This window comes from Petromyzon marinus, chromosome 2 (genome assembly GCF_048934315.1).
Source record: "Petromyzon marinus isolate PM22_M1 ecotype Great Lakes invasive population chromosome 2, UKy_Petmar_22M1.pri1.0, whole genome shotgun sequence".
NCBI lineage: Eukaryota > Metazoa > Chordata > Hyperoartia > Petromyzontiformes > Petromyzontidae > Petromyzon > Petromyzon marinus.
The window spans coordinates 29,174,579-29,190,852 of record NC_133668.1 but is presented as its reverse complement, the minus strand read 5'-3'; the positions used below and the strand labels follow the sequence as shown (position 1 = coordinate 29,190,852).

Genomic DNA, 16,274 nt, shown 5'->3' with positions numbered 1-16,274 from the left:
CGTCACTTGTGAGCCCTTCACGAATTGGAATGTTCTGTTTATGTGACAAACCTTACGAATTGGCTGTGTCGGTGGTGGCGGGTTTAACGACAAATTTATATTTCAACGATCTAACCCAAATAAAACAATATTATGGATGATATTGGCCGCGAAAGCCTACGTGTTAAACGGGTATATTAAAATTTAAATGGGCTACAACCAGTTTCATGACTTTAAAGCGGAGATCACATGTGGGATGTAACCACAGCATATAGCCGTATGAAACCCACATACTCTACATCCTCCTGCCCAGGGTCCATACCTGTTGGGAGAAATTCAAGACTGAAATTTGTATCAAAATCTGTAAAGCACATGAGAACCTTAATTTAGCAGTCTCAAACTGACTGGGACCCCTGTCGTGACGGAGCAGCTGAACATTGCACAAAATCATCAATGCATATACAGATATATACCAAGGGTGACCAACTTTCCTGACCCTACCAGCAGCATACCATAATCTTCAGATGGCCGCGGGAGCCACAAGAGATAAAGATTAGCCATACAGAATTTGACTCGTGTCGACTGGCTGTGGAATTTTGAGTTTAGAAATCTGAGTGCCCTGGGAGTACTCATGGCCTGCCTCCGATACCAGATTGTTCTCATTTCATATAAAGTTAAATTGAAGAGTTACAAATTAGCAGCGCCTCTGCAGAGCCACACTTGAACTGCCCAGGAGCCACATGCGGATGCCGAGCGATGGTCTGGCCAACCATGGTATTTTCTGTACATTATAGACTTGTAAATCTAGCGTATATAAAAAATTAGCTGGAAACATTTATTTTAGCATTTACTCTATTGCCCTTTAATGAATGAATAGCAAAACTACATGAACTCTCTCCTAAAGCCTTCTTGTGGCTAGTAGACCTTGACATTTATCTCCTGAACATATTGCGATTATATTCTTGGTTCTTTCGGCAAAGTCACGTAGAAGGGAACTAATAGAAATAAAACATAATATAATAAAACTCTCACGACATTTCGGCCACAACGCAAGCAGACGTCCTCAGATGAAGAAACAGAGCTGTCGGAAAGACAGCGTCTTAATGAACACTGGGCAGTGAACACTGGGCACGAAGTTTCGGCCACAACGCAAGCAGACGTCCTCAGATGAAGAAACAGAGCTGTCGGAAAGACAGCGTCTTAATGAACACTGGGCAGTGAATACTGGGCAGTGTTCATTAAGACGCTGTCTTTCCGACAGCTCTGTTTCTTCACCTGAGGACGGCTGCTTGCGTTGTGGCCGAAACTTCGTGAAAATTTTATTATATGTTTTATTTGTATTATTTTATTATTTCCCTTCCACGTGACTTTACCGAAAGAACCAAGAATATGAATCGCTGCAGTCACGAAAGCTTTAAATCGAAAAATATTGCGATTAGCAAAAATATAAAGGGACGCAATGTTGAATGCTCTAAGTCTCCTTTGCAGAAGAGTTTGCCCTGATGGACTTAAATACAGATACTTTTAATAGCCATAATTCATATATTACCCAACATAATTCATATTCTGAAAAGTACATTGCACACACATGAACAATACAGTTCCCTTCATCACAAAGATGGCTAAAACAAAGAGATGAATGTGATTAGGTGTGGAAAATCATGACCGCTGGCTGGCTGGTTGTGTTCATGTATGAAATAATGACAGCATGTGTCTATCTCATTCACTAGCTCAATCGCTTGATTTTTACGATTAATAAACAGCTGTATGAAATGTGTGTTTGTTTACACACAAATCGCCTGTTTACACATATTCATTAGATCCGATTAGCATGCCTACTCTCAGTGCGAAGGAATGTCAACATAATACATAGTTGACATGATGCTAGGGTTGGATCGGTGGGCCTAGTTTTCCACATGTTTTACATTTTCCACATGTTTTACATTTTCATGATTCAATACCGATAGTTTTCTCTTCCTTGTGAAGCCTCTCTCCAATCTTCCTGTTGTGAAGGTGCATTTCAGCCAGATGCTGCCCCAACAAGCCTGAGCCCCTGTCAGAGTGTACAACACAATAGACCTGTCAAAGAAAACATTAACTTTATCATGTCAACAAACCCCAAGTAATAATTCATATGCAAACTAAACTACATAATATTTGTTCAGGTGGTCTGTGGCCGAGAACCTCGCTTGAAAATACGAATATATCAGTTCACATTCTGGTTTGGGCGACTCAAAACAATATTCTTCTGGGGTTTATACAATGAGTGTTACTTCCTGGGAAGTCAATCCTATGTAGACTATAAATGAAACCATTTTTTATTTTACCAGAGCTATTTTTCAGAACCGACCTAGCCACAAATGATAGCCTAACGAAGTGGCTTATCACATGGAAATTTATAGCAGCCAAATGCTCAAAATACTCATGTTTCTAAATGTGCAGGGAAAAACTGGAGAAACTGGAGAAAAACCTGCACGACCACGGGGAAAACATGCAAACGTCAAATATACAGCAGGCGTCAAGGTCGGGATCGAACCCTACGAAGTCCAATATACCAGGCGAGGCAGTTAACATCTCCTAGCCACCATGGCGCCCCATTCTCTGACTTATCCACCCACCCACCCACTCGTAAAGCCACCCACCCACTCACTCACCCTGCCACGTACTGAATCTCTAAACCAACAACTCAACCACCCACCCACTCACTCACCCTGCCACGTACTGAATCTCTAAACCAACAACTCAACCACCCACCCACTCATCCAACCTCTCACTTACCAAACCAGCCACTCACCAACCCACCGACCCACTCATCCACCTATTCACTTAAAATAGTTAAACTACAATTGAATTATTTTAAATTCACCAGGTAAGGCCCACTGAGCTATACAGATCCTTGTCGGAAACGACGTGGCAAACAAATGATAGCTCAAAGAAGTGGCTTATCACGTGGACATTTATAGCAGCCAAAGCCTCTAAATGTATATTTCTAAATATGCATGAAAAACTCGGAGGTCCCAGAGAAAAATACATGCAACCACAGGGAGAACATGCAAACTCCAAATATACAGGCGTCACGATCGGGAGCGAACCCACGATGTCCTATACAAATGGCGAGGGAGTTAACATTCCGCTACCCTGGCGCTCCACTCTGACTCAGCCTCCCACCCACCCACTCAAACACCCAGCCAAGCACTCATGAACCCAATCACCCTGGCACCCACTCAATCGCGAAACCCACTCACTCATCAACACACCCAGCCACTCACTTAACCACTTACCTACGAACCCACCTGCATACCCCCCACTCACTAACTCAACGACCCACTCACTCAACACTCCACTAACCCACCCACTCACCTATTCATGCCCCAAATCACACACTGACCCATCCACCCACTTAATCTATAACTCATGCACTCACCCACCCACCTGCTCACCAGCCACTTATCTACTCACCCACCCACTCATCCTGCCACCTATGCAACCTCTAACCCACCCACGCACCGAACTACCCACCAACCCAATCACCCATCCAAGAAACTACAACTAAACTTTTTTGTATTTTACCAGGTAAGCCCCACAGAGCTATATAAAACATTTTAGAAGTGATCTGGTTACAACTGATACGTGAACGAAGTGGCTTATCACGCTGACATTTAGTGCAGCCAAATCTTCTAAACAAATCTTGACTCTAAATGTGGAGGGAAAAATCTGGAGGACCCGGAGAAAGATCCAAGAGGACACAGGAAAAACATTAAAACGCATAATATACAGGCAGCAGGGTCAGAAACGAATACACGATTTCCTGTATACTCAGTGAGGTAGTTAATATCTCACCATAGTGGCACCCCGCTCTCTGACCCACTCACCCAATTACACACTAACTCACCCACTCAACCTCCCACATTAACTTACTCACCCACCAGTCACTCCCCCATTCACCCAATCACCCCCTCACTCACCCAACCACGCACCAACTCACCTACCCACTAACTCACCCACCCATCTTCTCCCGCACTCAGCCAGCCACCCGCTCAATCACGTGCCGACTAACTTACTCACACACTCACCGACCAATACACCCATTCACCCACTCACTTACCCACCCACAATCTCACTACCCAAGCCAACCACCCAGCCCCTCACTCACCCACTTATTCAATCACTCACTACCCCACACACTCACCCAACCACTTGCTCACTTACCCATACGCTAACCCAACCACTCACTCACCGACTCACCCACCCACTAACTCATCAAAATTAATTCTCAACCACTCACCCAACCACCCACGCAATCTCATACCCACTAACTCACTCACCTACCCATTTATGCACTCACGCACCCACTTACTCACTCACTCACGCACCCACCAACCAACCCACCTACCCATCTCTTCACTCACTCACCCACCCACACAGTCAATCACTCACCTACATACCTACCCACTAATACTCACCCACTCATCCAACAACGAACTTACCAACCCACCCGCCGACTCACTCACTCAGGTACTAACCCACTCAACTTCTAACCCACACACTAACCACCTAACCACCTACCCACACACTCACTCACTCACTCACCCACACACTCACTCACTCATCCACCCACACAAACATCCACTCACCCACCCACTAATTCACCCACCCACTCACTCCCTCATCCATCCACTCACCTACTCGCCCATCCACTCACTTACTCAATGAGCCACTCACCTTCTCACCCAGTACTTACACATCAACTGACCCTGCCACCCACTCAATTTCTAACCCACTCACCCAACCAGCTGCCCACTCCCTCAGCCACTCACCTACTTACCCACCCCACTTACACATCCACTTACCCTGCAATCCACTCAATTTCTAATCCCCCACTCACCCAACCACCCGCCCACTCATCTACTCACCCATTACCACGGAATTATTCACCCACCCATCAGTCAACCACCTAATAATTCAACCACTCACAAACTAAATCACCTATTAATTAAACCACCCACTACCTCAACCACCCACTAACTTAACCACCGAGCCACTCACCCACTCAGCAAGCCACCCACTACTATATCTCTAACCCAATATCTCACTCACCCACTGCCCACTCACCTACACACGTATGCACTCACTCACACACCGCTCACTCACCTACACACTAAATTATGTTTATTTTACCAGGTGAGGCCCAATGAGCTACATAGCTCGTTTTCAAAATAACCTTCACCACAAATAAACCGACCATTAAAATTATAGACTGATCATTTCTTTGTCAGTGGGCAAACGTACAAAATCAGCAGAGGATCAAATACTTTTTTCCCTCACTGTACATTGCGGGGGTCACAAATATATCTCCAAAATCCTGAATAAACACAAAATCCAGGTCCGATTCAACACAGTACAAAAAGAATCCGTGATCTGGTTACATCTGTAAAGGATGTGGTTCCAGACATACAGTACCCGGGCGTTTACAAACTAAAGTGCCTCTGTGGTAGCAGCTACATTGGAGAAACCATACGACATATATGGGACCTCATCCGCGAACATAAAGCAGACTTGAAACACGGTAGGGCGAACTCCTCTGCCGTGGCAGATCACTGTTACAATTCAGTGGGCTCACATGACATTGACTTCTCCAAGACAGAGGTTCTTTGAAAACCAACCGGCTACCATGAGAGATTCGTTCATGAGGCCATCCACATATACAAGCACAGAGACAATTTCAACCGAGAAGATGGATTCTGGCTTAGTAATCATCGGAAAGATGTTTTAAACCATTTCGGTTCTTAATTGATTGTATTTTATGGTGATTTTCAAACCGCAGCCCTTTCGCTGGCACTGCCTCTTAATACTTCTCACACCACGGTCAATGGTATGGTTTACAACATGTAGTATAATAATTAATAGTATAACATTGTAATGTTTAACATAACTCATAAGGCAATATGTAGCATCGTAATTGCATAATGAATATACATCAGTGTGGTTTATAGTTGGGTTCATAGAATAAGACATAGTGTAATATCACAAGTCTAATAGTTTATAATCTAAAGTATAGGGTAGTGTAAAGTAACGCATTGTATAATTCAAAAGTGGAATTTGTCTATGATATGATGTTATACCATGTAGTTTAGATTGGAAGGTATAATATTGTATTATATAGTAGTCCAGTTTACAGCATAGTCATAAGGCAACTCAGGACACAACAGCGCACCTTGGCTGTGTTGCACTTGTCCCTTTTCTTGTTTCCTCTCTGCCTGTGTTCCCAGCCCCCTCCCTCCTCCTCTCCGGAGGTGATGCTGGTAACATGCAAATTCATATTTTAACTCCGCCCACACGGCTTAATAGACGCGGTCCTTGCATGTCAGCGTTCATTCAAGCTCTGTCTTCCGGACAGACCTGTCTCTTCACTTGAAGAAGGCCACTTGTGTCGTGGCCAAAACGTCGTGAGAATTTTATTGTCTTATTTTATTTTATTATTTTATTCCCATTCTACGTGACTTTACCGAAAGAACCAAGAAGATGAATCCTTGCAGTCATGAAAGCTTTAAACCTCAATTTACTTTTTATTTCACCAGGCAAGGCCCATTGAGCTATATAGATCATTTTCAGAATAGACCTGGCTACAAATGATAGATATACGAGTGGCTTATCACAGATACATTTATTGCAGCCAAATCCTCTAAACGCATGTTGCTTCTAAATGCAGAGGGAAAACCCTGAGGATCTAGAACAAAATCCAGGCGACCACGGGTGAGAACTTATAAACTCCAAATATACAGGCGACAGGGTCGGGATCGAATCCACCACCTCCTGTATACTAGGCAAAATAGTGAACATCTCACCACCTTGGCGCCTCACTCTCTGACTCAACCATCCACTCACTTACACGCTAACTTACCCACTCAACTTCCCATGTTAAATTACCCACCCAGCCGTCGCTCACCCATTCACTCACTCACCCAACCCGTCACTCACCCCTCCACTCACCCACCCACTCACTCATTAACTTGCCCACCTATCTTCTCAACCACTCACCCAGCATCCCACTCAATCTCATACCAAACTAATCTACACACACCCACACACCCACTCACTGACCCACTCACTTATGCACTCGCCCAACCACCCACTTACTCCCTCATGCACTCACCAACCCACCCACCCATCTCCTCACTCACACACCCACCCCATCAATCACCCACCCACTAACTAACACCCACACACTCACCTACTCACCCACTCACCGACCCAGCACTCACTCACCGAGCCACTCAATCGCTAACCCACCCACTCACCCACCCACCTGCCCACTCACCCACCCAGTCACTAACGCACTCACTCAATGTATAACCCACCCACTACCCACCTAACCTCCTTCCCACACACTCATTCACCCAACCACAAACCCACCCACACTCACCCATACACTCACCTACTCGCCCAGCTGCTCAATTATTTACCGAGCCACTCACCTAATTACCCAGCCACTCACCTACTCACCCACTTACACATCCACTCACCCTGCCACCCACTCCATTTCTAACCCACACACTCACCCAACCACCTCCCACTCCCTCAGCCACTCACCGACTCACCAAATCACCCACTACCCAAATAACTAATCATCCACCCACCCATCACTCAACCAAACAATAATAAAGCCACCAAATAATTAAACTATCCATTAACTCAACCACCCACTAACTCAACCAGGTTTATTTTACCAGGTAAGGCCCACTGAGCTATAAATATTGTTTTCAGAAGCACCATCGCCAAAAAATATAGCTCAAAAAAGTGGCTTATCATGTATACATTTATAGCAACCAACTCTTCTAAATACATGTTTCTAAATGTGGAGGGAAATATACAGGCATTAGGGTCAGGATCGAACCCACAACCTTATGTATACGAGGCGAGGTAGTTAACATATCGCCACTGTGGCCCCCCACTATATGACTCTCCCACCCACTAACCCACACAGTCACCCACTCACTTAAACACCCACCGTCACATGCATCCAGGCACTGACTCACCCAGTCACTCAGTACCCATAAACCCACCCAGGCACTCACCCATGCACTTGCCCACTCACCCACCCACCCAATTATCCACACACTAAACAAAATTTTAAATATTTTTTTTATTTTACCAGGTCAGGCCCACAGCAAAATAGATATTTTTCAGAAGCCACGTGACCACAAATAACAGTTCAATGAAATGGCTTTTCATGTAGAACGTTATAGCAGCCAAATTCTATAAATGCATGTTTCTAAATACGGAGGGACAACCCGGAGAACCCGGAGAAAATTCCACCCGACCATGGGGAGAAGATGCAAACTCCAAATGTATACAGGCTTTAGGGTTGGGGGGAACCTACGAACTCCAATATACCAGGCGAGGTAGTTAACATCTCGCCACTGTGGCGCCTCATTATCTGACTCACCCACCAACTCAACTACTAAAGCCACCCACACACTCACTCACCCACTCACAAACCCACTCACTCACTAACCCACTGACTCATCAACACACCAAGCCACTCACTCAAGAACTTACCTATGCACCCACCTACACACCCACTCACTCTAAATATATAGACGTCAGGGTCGGGATCGAACCCATGACCTCGTTTATAAAAGACGAGGCAGTTAACATCTCGTCACCATGGCACTCCACTCTCCGACTCAGCCACCTACTCACCCACCCACTCACAAACCCACCCACTGGATCTCAAACACACTCACTCACCAATTTACCCACCCACTCACCCTGACACCCACTCAATCTCCAACTGACCCACCCACGCACTCAAAATCCCACCTACCCACTCATCCATCCAATAAACTGAAACTAAACCATTTTTTTTATTTTACCAGGTAAGGCCCACAGAGGTATATCAAGTGACCTGGTTACAAATAATAGGTCGACGAAGTGGCTTATCACGTAAACATTTATTGCATTCAAATCCTTTAAACGCATGTTGATTTGAAATGCAGAGGGAAAACCCGGATATTTTAATGCACACAATGGACCAGAAGGACAAGCGCAAAGGGTTCACATAATGCGCATGCATAATGTACGTTGACTCATTAATCTCTCCCCCCCTCCCCACTTTGCATCAAGAGCGCCAAAGTGTGGTCACCACATCTATGCCTCTTTATAAGGAACGAAACAGACTAACTTCTCCACAAATCTGGCTGTCGCCTGATGAAGCTAGTTGTAATTACTGGCGAAAAGTTGTACTCAGATTGTAAATGTTGTGGCTTGACTCTCCAACACACCGGTGTGCTGTACTAATTACAAATTGGAATGTTCTGATTACGTGACAACCCTTACTAGTTGGCTGTGTCGGGTGGTGGTGGGTTTTAACGACACATTTATATATTTACGCGATCTAACCCAAAAAAAACCTCTATTATGGATAATATTGGTCTCGAAAGCCTACGTGTAAAACAAACCCCAAGGAATCAAAAAAATCGACGCGACCACGGAAGAAGATGAAAACTCCAAATATACAGGCTTCAGGGTCGGGATCGAATTGATTACATCCTGTATTCTGGGCGAGGGTGTTAACATCTCGCCACTGCGGCGCCTCATTATCTGACTCACCCACTCGCTCAACTACTAAAGCCACCCACACACTCACTCACCCACTCACAAACCCACTCACCCTGCCACCCACCCACTCATACAAATCGGGCATCAATACCGTTGCTTTGTATGATCTGTGAAACGCAGAATATTGCAGATAAAATCGGACATTTTGAGCTTGCTGCCGGATCGATTGAGTGGAATCAATCCCAACACGTACACTCTCACTTCACCCCCTCCCGTGCCCCCTCTGGCGACCCCCCTCCAAGCCCCCACTGCCCCGCCCCGTTCCCCCTCGCACTCCCACCCCCATTCCTCCGCTCGCGGCCCCCCCTTTAGCCCCTTTCCCCTCCCCCCTCGTAATCCCCCATGCCCCCCCCCCTCGCGACCCCCCCCTCACGCCCCCATTGCCCACCCCCTCCCCCGCTGCTACTTCCGGTCAGGCAGGGGGCGAGTGGAGGCGGCGCGCGCTGTGGATTGTGGGTGGCGAGCGGCTGATTTGGTTTCCCGCTCACGGCCACCGTCAGTGGGTCGCGAAATCTTCTGAAGCGGCGGCTCGCTGGGCCTCCTCTACGTCGACTCAGCCTGAAGGTGAGAACCTCGCGCGGTGTGCACACATCAGCAGTGGCGGCGGTGGTGGGGGGAGACAGAGGAGGAGGCGCCTGGCCCACAGCCGTCACGTCCTAGACGCCTGCTGAGTTCACGGCGCTGCTTCAAGCAGAGCCCGGCCCTGCTGCTGCTGATGATGAGGCGCTGACGGTGGAAACCGGCCCCAGAGTGGCCCTCGTGTTGAGCCATAGCTGATGAGAGGCACTCCCAGACTGCCGTGTGTTTTTATCCCTGGAGGGACGGGTTTGTTGTGGAGGCGAATCGCCTGCTGCTGGAAAAGGCGTCCACTAGAGGAAGCTATATAGAGGTATTTGGTCTACTCTTCCACGCTGGTCCGGACGTGTTGGAGCAAAGTGGCCATGCCCACACTTTACCCCACCACACGCAGGGCGTTAGCTCGCTGGACTTGCAATGCAGAGGTGCAGGTTAGATGTCATTCCCACTCACACACCCACCGACACTCACTCAGCCTCCCACTCAGCCACTCTCTGGGCATCTATGAATAAGAGCTTCATAGCTCATCGGATTCCTCCAGCAAAAACATACTGATTCTCACCCACCCACTCAGCCATTCACCCACCCACTCTGGCACTCATCCACTCACCAATTCACTCAGCCACCCACTCGGCCACCCACTCAGCCACCCACTCTCGCACCCACTTCGTCACCGGTCACCCACTGCCACCGGTCACTCACTCTGCCACCGGTCACTCACTCTGCCACCCACCCACCCTCTCACCAACCCACCGACTCTCTTGCCAACCCACCGACTCTCTCGCCAACCCATCCACTCACCCACAGGGAGACACAAGGAGACAAGGGGACCCACATGGTGTGAGAGTGTATCAGCATCATTGTGGTTGTTGTGGTGGTTATGTTGGTTGTTATGGTTGTGGTGGTTATGGTTATATTTGTGGCAGTAGTGTTTATACTTGTGGTTATGTAGCTGGTGGTTATGGTTATATTTGTGGTTATGGCGATTATGGTCGCAGTGATTGTGGTTATATTTGTTGTGGTTATAACCCGCGATGTATTTCGTCGAGGATGGATGCCGCCGCGTGCAGGAGTTGGGCGAGGCAGGAGTGAGCCACCTGAAGCGCCCTCTCCGACGGTGGTGAGCCGCCGGGCGGCCGGGCAGTGAGCAGCTCGGCCGGCGTCGCTTCTCCTCCCCCTTCCGGGGCTGCCAACCCCGGTGGTGTTGAGTCGTCCTCCTCTTCCATTGGAGCCCTGGTACGAGTTTTTCTTCGCGTCTCCATTATAGCGATTCATCTTACTATTTGGCTACTTCTGACGCCAGTTGTAGTGGGTGGAACGGAGAGCGAGACTTCTTACCGAAAGAACCAAAGAGTATGAACTTATATGGTTTATTTAACCTATTTTTAGTGGTTTGCTACCATTCCCTTTGCACTCCTATCGTTTTTGTATTGTTTGTTGTTGTGACGTTATGACCCCGTGCCCCCTACTGGCACATCTGTGATCAAAGAGCTTTATAGCTCATTGGATACCTCCAGCACAGAATCAATACCGATTCTGATGAGACCGGAACGAACACGTTTGAATCGAATCGCGTACTTCGCTTTACTAAAATAGTTGTGGAATCGATTCTTGTGGAATCTGTTCTCGTGGAATCGAATCATCGATATTAATTACAGAGATTCACCATCGATATTAATTACAGACATTAATCAACGACGTCGCTAGGAGTATCGTGGTGCCGCTCTGCAAACCTTCGGGCTACTATCAAAGGTTTGTTCATCAAGCCATCCAGATATATAAACACAGACATAACTTCAACCGAGAAGATGGATACAAATTGAGTAATCATTGGAAGAATGTTATTAACCAGGTAAAACCTTAACTGCTTTATGGTGTTGCCTTAACTTTCCGCATCTCTAATTTCTTAAGCTTCCCACTCCCAGCCCCGCTCTCTTCAGCACTCCCCTCCTCATACCCCCCCCCCTCTCTATCTCTCCTCCCTGATCCTCCCCCCTTCTCTTACCTATATAGTCTCTTGTTTACAGCAGCTCTTTTGCCCACGTCGGCAATTGTTTCTTGCTGTGGTTTGTCCCACCTGATGATGGACGCTTGTGTTGCGCCCGAAACGTCGTGATTTAATTTATTGTATATTTTATGCCTACGTGACTTTACCGAAAGAACCAAAGAGTATAGCCCAAGAGAGTTTGTGTAGGTGGGAGCGGTGGTGTAGCACAGTAGGGGGCACAGGTGGTGCATCGGCCAGTCATCTCAGTCAAGCAACCAATGGCAACCTGGGTCTGTCTGTCTGTGACCTCCTGCTGCCAGCGGGCGTTCGACGCTTCATGTGGCCTTAACCTGCACGTAGCCTGGCACGAGCGCCGTGGTGACATCTCCACCACTTTGTGGCGAATGGCGGTTGTTGTTTATGGTCGTCTCGCGATTAGCACTACGCTGCACTACTAACCCAGCGACCCGAGTTCAATTCCCGCTCACGGCCAACACTGGTGACGATTCCGTTCCTGGGCCTCCCCTTGGTCAACTCAGCCTCAAATGAGTACCTGGTGCGTTGTGTAAACATCGCCACTGGAGAGATTAAGGCGGCCGGATGTGGTGTTGGCCACCTACCCCCCTTTCGTGTATCAAAGGTGCTGCTCGTTAACAGCACTTGCACCCGACAGTCCTGTCGAAGGCTACATGGGGATCTTTGTCTTTGTTTGGTGGTGCAGCTGAGGAGGCGCAACTGCACGGCGAGTACCTCTACCGTAAGGCGCAGGAGGCCAAGAAGATCCTCGTAGAGGAGAAGGCGCGGCTCAAGAGGGCGCTCGATGGTAACGGGCGGCGAGACGGATCTAGAGATGGGCTCGCGACGACAAGACGGACGAGAGACAGCGAGACAGACTAGAGACGTTGAGACACGCAAGACAGACTAGAGACGGATCTAGAGAAAATGAGACACGCAAGACGGACTAAGATGGGACAAAACGGTCTGACAATACAGGCGAGAAGACAACCGCGCGTGGAAAGCGTTTCCGAATGAATCCATGCGTGCGCATGATTTTTCTTCCTTGTTAATTCTCCCCTGCCCGCCCCCCACCCACTGCCCCCTGTCCCCCTGACGTCACCGAAGAAAACCTGGTGCTGCCTACGGACCTGCGGTGGGAGGCGCTTGAACTCCAGAAGGCCGTGGAGTTCGACCAGGGAGGGGAGGGTGATCTCACATCCCTCACCATCACGTCTCCTCGCATCTCTCTCTCTCTTCCTTCCCGCGAGACTCTCGAGGCAGGGGGATAAGCGTCGCGCGTCTCCGCCCGCTAGACACGCCGAGTCGGCGCGCATCCCCGGCTCGCCGTCGGTCCTTCCTGCCAAGCGGTGGCACCGTGTTTTGCCGCGGAGGTTCGCGGTTCGAGAACGGCGGGCCCTCAACCCCCCCCCCCCCCAACCGGTTTAATGGGTTTAATGCCACAGTTGCATTGACCGTAAATACTGCACGGCGATTGCTTCCCAAGTGGACTTTGAAAAATCCCATGGCGTGAACGCGGAAAAGAGTCGGCCGTGTGTGTGTGTGTGGTGGCTGGCGTAAATTTTGGTGGAATGTCGAATGAAGGCCGTGGTCACCACATAACGTGTGCTTCTGGAGCAGTCTTCCTTCTGCAGCGGTCTTCCTTACAATATTAGGAAGCCACTGGAGCTTTGCACTTTTAAATCATCGTCTAGATTGACAAACTCATTTCTTGAGAACTACTTTTTGTGGTTAGTTTGTCACTTCCGATTACCACGGTTGGCTACGTGCTGTAACAAAGAGGTTTAACATGCACTGACCCACTCATTCACTCACTCATCATTTTACTCAATTTACCCACTCACCTGCCATATCACCCACCCACTCTTGCAATTGGGACTCATCCAGGTCTCATTAGTGCTCAGCTCGCTACACAAAATCAACGCGATCACTGCAGAGTGCTATTCTAAACCATTCCTGGTCGCTCCTTCCATCCACCCACACACACCTTCACTCACCTGCACGGGGAAGTATGGCAAATGATAACCTACCCTCTCCGTCCCCCCTGCCCCATCTACCACCTCTTTCTATCCACCCCCCCCCCCCGTGTCAGTAGGAGTGAGCAGCCACATGGATGACGAGTACCGCTGAGCCGGCGTGAAGGACCCACACATCATGGCGACGACCTCACGCGACCCCAGCTCCCTCCTCAAGCAGTTCATCAAGGTGCGGGCACGGGGTCACAGGGGCTACAGGGTTTGGGGTCACACGAGGAATGTGGGTCCTCGTGTATTGCATGTGTACAAGCATGCAAAGACAGAGGTCCCCCATATAGCCTTAACAGGCTTTTGGGACAGGTGCTGTTTGCGAGGGTGTAGGTGGCTAGCACCACAACTGGCCACCTTTATCTCTCTGGTAATGATGTTTACACACCGCCCTAGGTACTCATTTGAGGCTGAATTGATCTAGGGGAGGCCCAGGACCAGTTCAGATAATCGCCACTGGTGTTGGCCATGAACGGAAATCAACCTCGGGTCACTAGTTTTGTGGGGCAGCATGCTAACTGCTAAATTACCGCACACACACACGTGTTCTCTATCGGCTTTAGAATCAGTTCCTTGCACCTCACACGAGTCGTGTCGACCAATCAACGGGCTTGTGCAGTGTGAGACAACTCGCATCCGTTGAGTTAACCAGAAGAAATCTGGTTGTTGATGAAAGGTGGAGGCTGTGTGGGGGGGGGGTCGTAAGTGGTGGAGCGTTGGACACTTTGGTTTGGTGCATGCAGCTTTTGTCAACTTCATTCCTCGCGATTCAGTCCGCCTTTTCCCGATGACCGATCCCTTCCATTCATCGAAAATGTATCTACTGTAGCACTACGCACGGTCGGTGGTCACGGAAAGATGTACCATTGGGGGCGCCACTGTGGCGAGATGTTAACTCCCTCACCTGGTATACAGGAGGTTGCAGGTTCAATCCTGACCCTGATGCCTGCTGTATATTTGGAGTTGTGTGCCTCTTTCCGAGGAGTTGCGTGGATTTCTCTCCAGGTCCTCCGGTTTTTCCCTCCGCATTTAGAATCGACGTCCGTTTAAGAGTATTTGGCTGCTATAAATTTCCACATGACGATAAGCCACTTAGTTGAGCTATGATTTGTGGCCAGGTCGCTTCTGGAAAAGAGCTGCATAGCTCAGTGGGCCTTACCTGGTAAAATAAAAATAGTAAAGTTTTTCCAATGGTGCATCCCAGTTGTGCCAACACGGGGTTTGGCGGCCCCGTATACCGACACGGCTCGGCTCGCCTTCCGCAATGGAAAAAACAAACAACACAACCCGAGTCGGATACAGTGGGGGGGTGGGGAAGTGGGGGGGCAAACGCAGCGTGGCCGGGAAGGACGCCGGTGGGAAGAGCGGACTCGGCGTGTGACCGCTTGCTGTCATGTTACCACACCACCACCACCACCACCCTCCCACCACCACCGTAGGAGATGAAGCTGATCCTGCCGAACGCTCAGCCGATAAACCACGGAGGCCACAAGCTGCAGGCGCTGGTGTGGGCGTGCTGCGCCAACGCCGTCAACGACTTCATCGTCCTGCATGAGCACCGCCGTATGCCAGGCACGCGCACGCACCACAGTCGACAAAGCTCCCCCGTGTAGCCTTTAACAGGCTGTCAGGGCAAGTGCTGTTTGTCGAGCGACCTACGAAGGCCGGCAGGGCACACGGCGGGGTGGGTGGTGTGGTCATTACCGCATCTGGCCCCTTTTGTCTCCCCACTGTCGATGTTTGGACACACCGGAAATCGAAGTCAGGTCACCGGATTTGTAGTGTAATGAGATAGCCACTCCGCTCCCGCTCCCCGGTGTGATGCATGGTGTGACGTGTGTGATGCGGTGCAACAGACGGGGGATGGAGGTGTATTTAGCTGTGCGTACGATGTGCGGTGTGTAGTATGACGCTGCAGACGGGGGATTGTGGTGTCTTAACTGTGTATGTGGTGTGATGTGGTATGATGCCGCTGATGGAAGGGCAGTGTGTTTAACTCTCCAGTACAGTCTGTGTGACACCTGTGGTGTGTCTAACTTTCCGGCGTGCTGTTCATGTGACACGTGGTACGA

General features: G+C 48.9%; 1 long non-coding RNA gene across 2 annotated transcripts; it reads left to right on the top strand.

The window, feature by feature from the left end:
* The first annotated feature begins 10,034 nt into the window (after positions 1-10,034).
* Positions 10,035-16,255, top strand: LOC142929823 (uncharacterized). 2 transcript variants are annotated; one of them, XR_012945971.1, is made up of 5 exons: positions 10,035-10,164; positions 11,226-11,412; positions 12,885-12,986; positions 13,429-14,383; positions 15,642-16,255. It is a non-coding gene; the product is annotated as an uncharacterized LOC142929823 (long non-coding RNA). The 2 variants fall into 2 exon arrangements; XR_012945970.1 differs by having other exon boundaries at positions 13,286-14,383.
* The last annotated feature ends 19 nt before the right edge of the window (positions 16,256-16,274 follow it).